The sequence below is a fragment of the Mytilus trossulus genome, chromosome 1 (assembly GCF_036588685.1).
Source record: "Mytilus trossulus isolate FHL-02 chromosome 1, PNRI_Mtr1.1.1.hap1, whole genome shotgun sequence".
In the NCBI taxonomy this organism is placed as follows: domain Eukaryota; kingdom Metazoa; phylum Mollusca; class Bivalvia; order Mytilida; family Mytilidae; genus Mytilus; species Mytilus trossulus.
In genome coordinates, this window is record NC_086373.1 from 33,952,806 (window position 1) to 33,960,694 (window position 7,889).

Here is a 7,889-nt window from a genome sequence, read left to right on the forward strand (position 1 = left end):
TCTCCGTTTTAAATTTTCTTGGAGGTAAGTTTTTTTGTGATTTTACTTTTTGCATAGATGACATAACATACTGATCAACATACGTCAAACTTAGTTTCAAATCAAAGTTATCATGCATACAAACCCGAAAGAGGTTGATTTTTATTTTGCTAGAACATAACGCATCTGTTATGTTTTAAGACTATGTTTTCGACAAAACGGAACCAAACCAAACAAAAGCGAGTTTTTCTGACAAATTTCCGGTTTGATAAATAATAAAGTAGAGTTTTTTTTGTTTCGACATCGCAACTACTTTAATTTAAAATTACACAACAAATTGTCATGAGCAGTGACATTAACTAACTAGTATATGCTTTTATCTCATTTGATGATCCTTAAAGACAACATTGTACTAATTTACATTTACCAAGAGCTTCAATGATAAACGGGTCTTTACCCTGCAAAATTTCTAACATAACAACTTTAAACTTATTACTGAAGTTTATAATGAAATTTTAGAACCTTCAAAATTCGATGAAATTTTTTTTGTGTTACGTAATTCGAAAATGCAATGAGGTATATCTTAACTTGATTGATTAAAACACTTATATGTATAAAAATGAATGACATCGTTGTACGCTAATGAACTTGAAAAGACGATCCTATCCTCAATTACCAAAGTGACTTTCAAACAATCAAGAAAGCACAGTTTATTTTCTAAGTACAATCTATGTAAATGTTTTTAACAAAGGTATACGTTTCTATTAGTATTCATTGCAAATGTTTCCTGAAGATTCCCTTAGTTCAATTCTGTCATACGTATTTTAAGTACAAACTCGTTTTCTGCTAGTAGTTTTTTTATAGCAATTTCCAATTTTCAACAGTTTAAAATTCATTTTACATGATACAATGAATTATATAACTAATACATTTTATATAAAAATATACATTTATTTATTTTATTTATCTATACGATATTATAATAAAAGTAGAATTTATTGTTGCGGCCCGCTTAAAATAAGAATACAGGAGAAGCATATATATCTTGAACAAGAGCAAGAACAGATTAAATATGTGAAAATAAGTTAAAATTTTAAAACACCAAAACAAATCTGGCCCCGCCTGTAAACTTTCACACACACCGTCTTTAACAAATTAAAAACAGCATTTCCATATGGACGAGCAGCAAACAAGGAGTTTTAAATGATTAGAAATATGATGATTACATACTTAATGATGAGCATGAACACAACATGGAAAACATACAGGAGACCATATTGTCCACTTGTATTTACACCATTTGAGGAACGTAAAGCCAATATTTATTTATTTTCGAAAACGGAGTACTGTTGCACTTGATTTATGTAAAATAAATCCATTAAGAGCTATAATTCTACTTTTGTATGGAACGTTTTATACCACATCATTACAAGATATCTTGAATTGCATCCTGATCTTACTGCGAATTGTTGACCAGTCTGAACATATGTTTACTTAACAGACGCTTAATAAATCCCATAAGGATGTATTAATGCTGAACTTACCGTTCCACAATTAATTGTCTTTTTGTGATTATATATTTTTTTTAGATCTGTATATATCCTTAAAGAAAAGAAAAAAGATATAAAGATTACCGTGTTTGTTCAAGAGAAACCGGGTATTTTTTGTAGCTTTTAAATTTTCAAAGACTGGTAGATGTAAGAATTTGTTATCAGTTGAACTCCTGAAGTTCTTAAATTGTCATTTGTCATATTAAAAATATCCATAAGCCAATGCTTTAGATTTGGCTTTTTTCAAGATGTATTATTCATTTAAACTTTCTGGTAATTAAATGTAAACTCAAAAATAAGGTCACCTTGATTTCACAATACTGCATTAAAATGCCAAAATGACCTCTCTTATTAAAACAATTTTAAGAAAACAACCAACGAGAAATCCCTCGAGAAAAAACAAACAAGCAAATTGTAAGTCTTATTATATGTAAACAACACATACAAGAAATTCTTATATACAAAAAAATGTTATTAAATCGTAACAAGACAAATATTTTGACTAATGGTTTTCGCCATGCAGTGTTGTTCTGGGTAGTGTGATGCTGAGGGAATACAAATACGTGCACAAAGATTGAAAAACTCTCTTTCTTCCAATTACTTATAAACTAGGTCATACATTGTAACATGACATTGAATAGCTAGTCGTTTAATTTCATTCAAGTCAGCAGACATAATTCCATTACAGAAAACTAATTTGTGTAACATTTCAATCACTTCATTGGATTAGTTAGGAAAATTTATAAAATAAAATTTCAGTCTCTTAAACTTTTAATAGACATGCAATTGTTTAGAATTAATTTATGCAATTGATATCGCTTAAATGTAAGCACATAAATCATATTGTCTACGTACGAAATAAGTTGAAAGGACCTTCAAAGTTCTAAAAAAATAACAAATAAAAATGGAGAACAGGAAAATATCAAATTATCAGATCACATTTCAATGTTAAAGACTTTTCGAAATATCCTAGTGGTTTTTGCCTTTAAAGTTTGTTCACTACTCAGAATCAAAGTATAAATTCTCTGCTGGGAATACATATTCAAGATTTTAATTCATTTAGACAAACTTAATCGCAAATCAGTGCTTTATTTAAATGTAATTTTGAAATAAGTTTCCTCGTAATTCTAATGTTAAAGAAGAATATTGAACCAATACATGCATATGTATGAAACTTATTAATGTGTATGGAAATAAAAAGTGACTGATAACGAGACATCTATCAATAAAAGACCATAATGTCGTAGAAATGAGCAATTGTTGGTCACTTTACGGTCTACAATAATAAGCAAAAGTCAGACCTCATAGAAAGCGAGAAAACTAAAGCCAGGTATTTAATCCACCCATTCCCCTTTTCCTATGTATATTTATGGCAGCTGTTTACCAGAACAACATTAGGACAAACTTTAATGAGTGTTAACTAAACGTAATTTGGAATAATCAACAATGAACTTTCTAAGATCTGCTTTCTTCACTAAATGCTCTTACGGACAAAACATTAAGATATGATTCACGACAACCACAGACAAGGTTCCCGATTCGAGATAGACGAATGAAACAAATTGGTTCCGTTAATTAACTCAGCATTGATTCTTCCCCCTTTTTACTGGAACAGTAATAAGAAAAAGGCTACAAAGAACGCTTAGAACGTCCAATGTAAACAGAACAGAAAAGAGATTTAAGTGGATCATTCCGAATTAAATGTCAACAATAACAGATGAATGTACAACATTTGATGCATGACTCCGTTTCAAAGTTAGCTTGAAGTTATATTGGCCCTTCTATTACCGTTGACCATGTAGTCTTCCTATTTCATATTTCAAGAAAAAATCAGTTTCGATGTAGTCATCAATGTGTTTATCCATATCGAACTTTTTGACCTGAACAACACATTCTTAATGATAAGTTTAGACCGCTTTGATTGGTGTTATTCTTTGTGTAAACACTGTTCACCACAAAAGTAATGCAGGATAAGAAGAATTGCCATTAATATGACTGCTACGACTGAGAATGTCCTTGAAATAGGGAAAACGTTCATTATAATTATGATAGTTTCCGGTGATTATTTTGTTTGCTATATAATTTTCTATGAAATCACTATAAAATCACTAATGACTATCAATTACTGAAGTAGTTATATTTCATCAGTGCATTCGTGTCATTTAAGAGTTATAAGATATGAAGAAACCAAGAATTAATGAGTTGCGGGTGGTAATTTGTTGAAATCAAGTAGACTTATCATAGTCCAGCAGCTAAGTCCAATTTTTTTTTTGGACAATTGATCACTTTATGGTAAAAGCACGAAACTTTGCTCAGTGTTAGTCGATATAAAATGATCAGTTTCACGGCTTTGGTAACTTTCTATCACACAATGATGGTGTATACATACGAACACTGTCAAAGTTAGACATTTTGAGGCGCCATTTTGAATTTGGAAGCCATTTTGATGATTTCTGTATTATAAGGTTTTAAAAAATAATAATTGATATATCTTAATTATATTTTCTTCAGTTGGTGACATCTTCTGAACTATTTTAAATTGGAAGACTTCATCAAATGAATAATATTATACTTATGTCGGTCATCTTGAACTTGGTGGCCATATTGGAATATTTTTTGTGGCTCCATATCTGAATTTTGTCTATACCCTTTAATCTTTCACTTTGCCAAGATTAATGCTTTGACCATAAAGTGATCAATTATTCTGATATCCGCTGGACTATCATAACTACCTGAAGGAAAATCCAGTTTCATTCCTATATATATAGTACAACAGCTGGTGCTGAGCGTATGCTAACATTGAAAATGTTTACAGTTTATCTGCTGAATTCATTACCATCAGATTGACTTAGTGCAATAATGTGATTCTTAACATCTTGAAAATATACGATATTCCTGAATTGATACAAGGGCATTTTAAGAAAAAAAAAATGGTTGGTTGAACCTGGTTTAATGGCATGCCAAACGCCACAAAAAGAGAGAGGAATTGAAGACAATGCTACTAGTACCGCTCGCATAAAATGAATACTCATATTGACCTAGAAGTCTTCTCTCTTATGCCGGGTCTCTCATCTGTTGAGAACCAGGAAAAGATTGTACCTCATTTCTTGCTTACCTCTTCTTACTTCCATATGAGTCAGAGTTCTTACAGACATTTGTTGATGCTCCCAAAGGGTAAGCCGAATTTGCACCACATGTGGCACCCGTCGTGGTTGTCATTGAAGTACAAAATACAATCTCACTACTGAAACATTAATTTGATTAGTTAAGTCAACTCGGCAGTAGATGACCCTGGTATATACTGCAATATTAAGGTACGTGTACAAAAAAGAAACATGTCCAAAATAAAAAATAAAGGAAAAGCTATTTGATAAGATGATTTCTCTTTTACTTTCCTCTACTAGTATATGATAGTATACAACTGACAAGAAGAAATCGATTTAAACGATCGGGTAAATACCGGCAAGTATTTAAAATGACATTAGGTAGAAGATTTGGTATGAGTGCCAATGAAACAATTCGCCATCCAAGTCACAATTTATAAAAGTAAACCTTCAAAAGACAAAGTACGGTCTTCCACACGGATCCTTGACTCACACCGCACAGCAAGCTATAAAGAATCCCAACATTTTTATGTATACTAAACCCATTTAAACGGAAAATCAAACGGTCTAATCTACATAAAAAAAAACGAGAAACGGAAACACTTATAAACCACATAAACAAACGAGAAATTCTGAACATCGGATTCCTGACTTAGGACAGGTGCAAACAATTGCAGCGATTTTTGACGTTTCATTGGTACCAAACCTTCACCATTATCTAAAACAATAGTGTAACATCGCAAAATAGAAAGAAACGCCGGTTTTCAGCAATATGATTATTGTTACGATCTTGTGCAATGTTTAAAAATTGCAAGAGTAATGCACATTCTAATATTCTCTTTACATAACACGTGCAGTCTTTAACACTAATAATGAAATACATTTCATTGTTAAAAATGATACTTGTACTACAGTGTAAACATAGTAACCTGTCAGCTACAATTGCTTTCTTGAAGACATTTTGACCCTTATCAAAAAGAATTAAGTTGCAAATGACACTAATATAGTAATGGGAAATTGACATTTAACTTACCATATAAAACTCTAACTAACTAATACTTTTCTTATAACGGCTTTTCCTTGGATTAATTTATTCTATGTGACAAACCTGTTTCCGATTTGCACGCAAATTTTGCAGTGCAGTACGCTAGACTAGGCTTATCAGTTTATGCAATGATTAGCACAGAGAGATCAACGTACGGTTTCATCAACAAATGAATGTCAAAACAATTAAAATGTCTATCGCAGAGTCGAAAAGAGTACAGCCAAGTTATTTAGTACAAAGACGGAGAAGATACTTAGGTGGTAACACAAAAAAGGAGAAAAACGGACAACACTGTGACCAAAAGCAAAAAGACAAATAGGCAATAAGTACTACGTAGAAAGGCAGAAGTCAGAAACAAGAGGATTGACAAAAAGTATTTATAATATATAAATTATCAAATGTCTGCCTTCTGCACTCAATGACCTACATGTTATGTCAAAGTGATCCAGAGAATGATTGAAAACAATGTATCAACAAAAATGATCACACAAGTTTGTTATGAGTTACAGTTTATTACTAAAATCAGCAAAGATCCATGGTATCATCTGATACAAAAATATCCAAACACTTTTAGTCTTTAAATATAGCTAATATTAACAATGAATACTGCCCTTTCCTAAATTTCGGTATGTATATCTTTAACGGGAAGCTTAATTCCAAAAGTTACGATATAAGAGAAGATTTTTCTTTTCATTTTCTTATTATACATTTTTATATTGTGACGTTCCCTTTTAACCATCATATGGTGTTTAGGTATATCAATTTGTTTTATTCGCTCGTGTATGTAAGTTAGACTTCTTTTAAACTGTGTGTATTGCTGATTGTTTGTTTTTCTCTTCATTAAATAGGTATAGGAAAGTGTCGAAATCTCACTAAACATTGTTTACTCCGCCGCATCTTTTTGCCTTTCAGGAACCTAGAGCTTTTGTTAGTCTTGTATGCTTTTTTATATAAATTTTGTTCATTTATATGTTTCGAAGTTAAGTGTGTCTTCCATTTTAGTTGTACTGAAGCCTGCCTGTTAGTAAAGGATTTCCTCGATGTGATGAAGATCTGGACACATTGCAAATGTTGTCCTTGGCCTGTTTTCTGCTCTTTTGTCGGGTTGTGGTATCGTTGACAGATTCTCCATTTATATTCTCAATTACCATCTTTCTTGATTTATAACAGGAGAATAAGTTTTTGATGTATAAATGGCAGTCTGTCTAACAATTTTGTACCCTTTAACCAGAACAATGGATTATAAATGAACACATGAATTGACTGCTGTAATTCGTTATTTATAAACTGTTCACCTGAAAATACTGTCAATAGAATGAATGCTACGAAACAAATTGTCCTTGAAAACAAGAAAAAGTGAACAGATAATAAGATAATTTCCTGTGTCTTATTATTTTTGCTTTGGGCACAGAATCTTCTATAAAATTACTAATGGTTATGAATTATGTTCACTTTTATAGTGTTTCTTTAGAGTTCAATTCAAGAAAACTAATTGGTTGCGGTTGAAAATCCCTTTTTTATTTGTTTAATGAAAAGAAGAACATTATCAACTAAAGCTAGTAAATTCCAGTTGATTTTTATGAGGTTATGTCAAAATTCAAATTGAATTTAATGAAAAGATAAAGTATCCATGAGAAAAAAAAGTAAAATCACAAAAAATACTAAACATCCTTGATAATTTGAGATATAATTGTCAGCAATGAATAACAGTAACAGCAGATTTGACTCTCAAGCATACATCTTAAAATGTTTGATAAGAAACAATCAATTAAAGGAATTCAGTTTCATGTTCTTTTAAACATTAATATCTCCGATACAGCGGAAAGAGTAGCAGTTAGCACTTAAAGTAAAACTTATGTAGAAACTGTACATTTGACAGTTTCGTATTTTGCACTGATATATATTGTTAACTGGTATATATTGTATATATAGTCGAAAGTTGTTTTCTCATTGATGCATTGTCCGAAGAAACTGTTGACCTCGTACGCATGTATAATAACAAGTGTGGTCTTTCTCAAAATACAAATGCATTTTCTTTAGTTGGATTTCACAAAATGACAAGATGTTTAATAGAATTTTATTCATCACTCACACGTTTCGAACATTCATTCCTCATCAGTTGATTTAAATATTCAGTTTATAAAATGTTCGAAAGTTTGAGGGCAATTTAATGGAGAAAAACAACGGAAAAGCTTAGGAATACTTAAACAT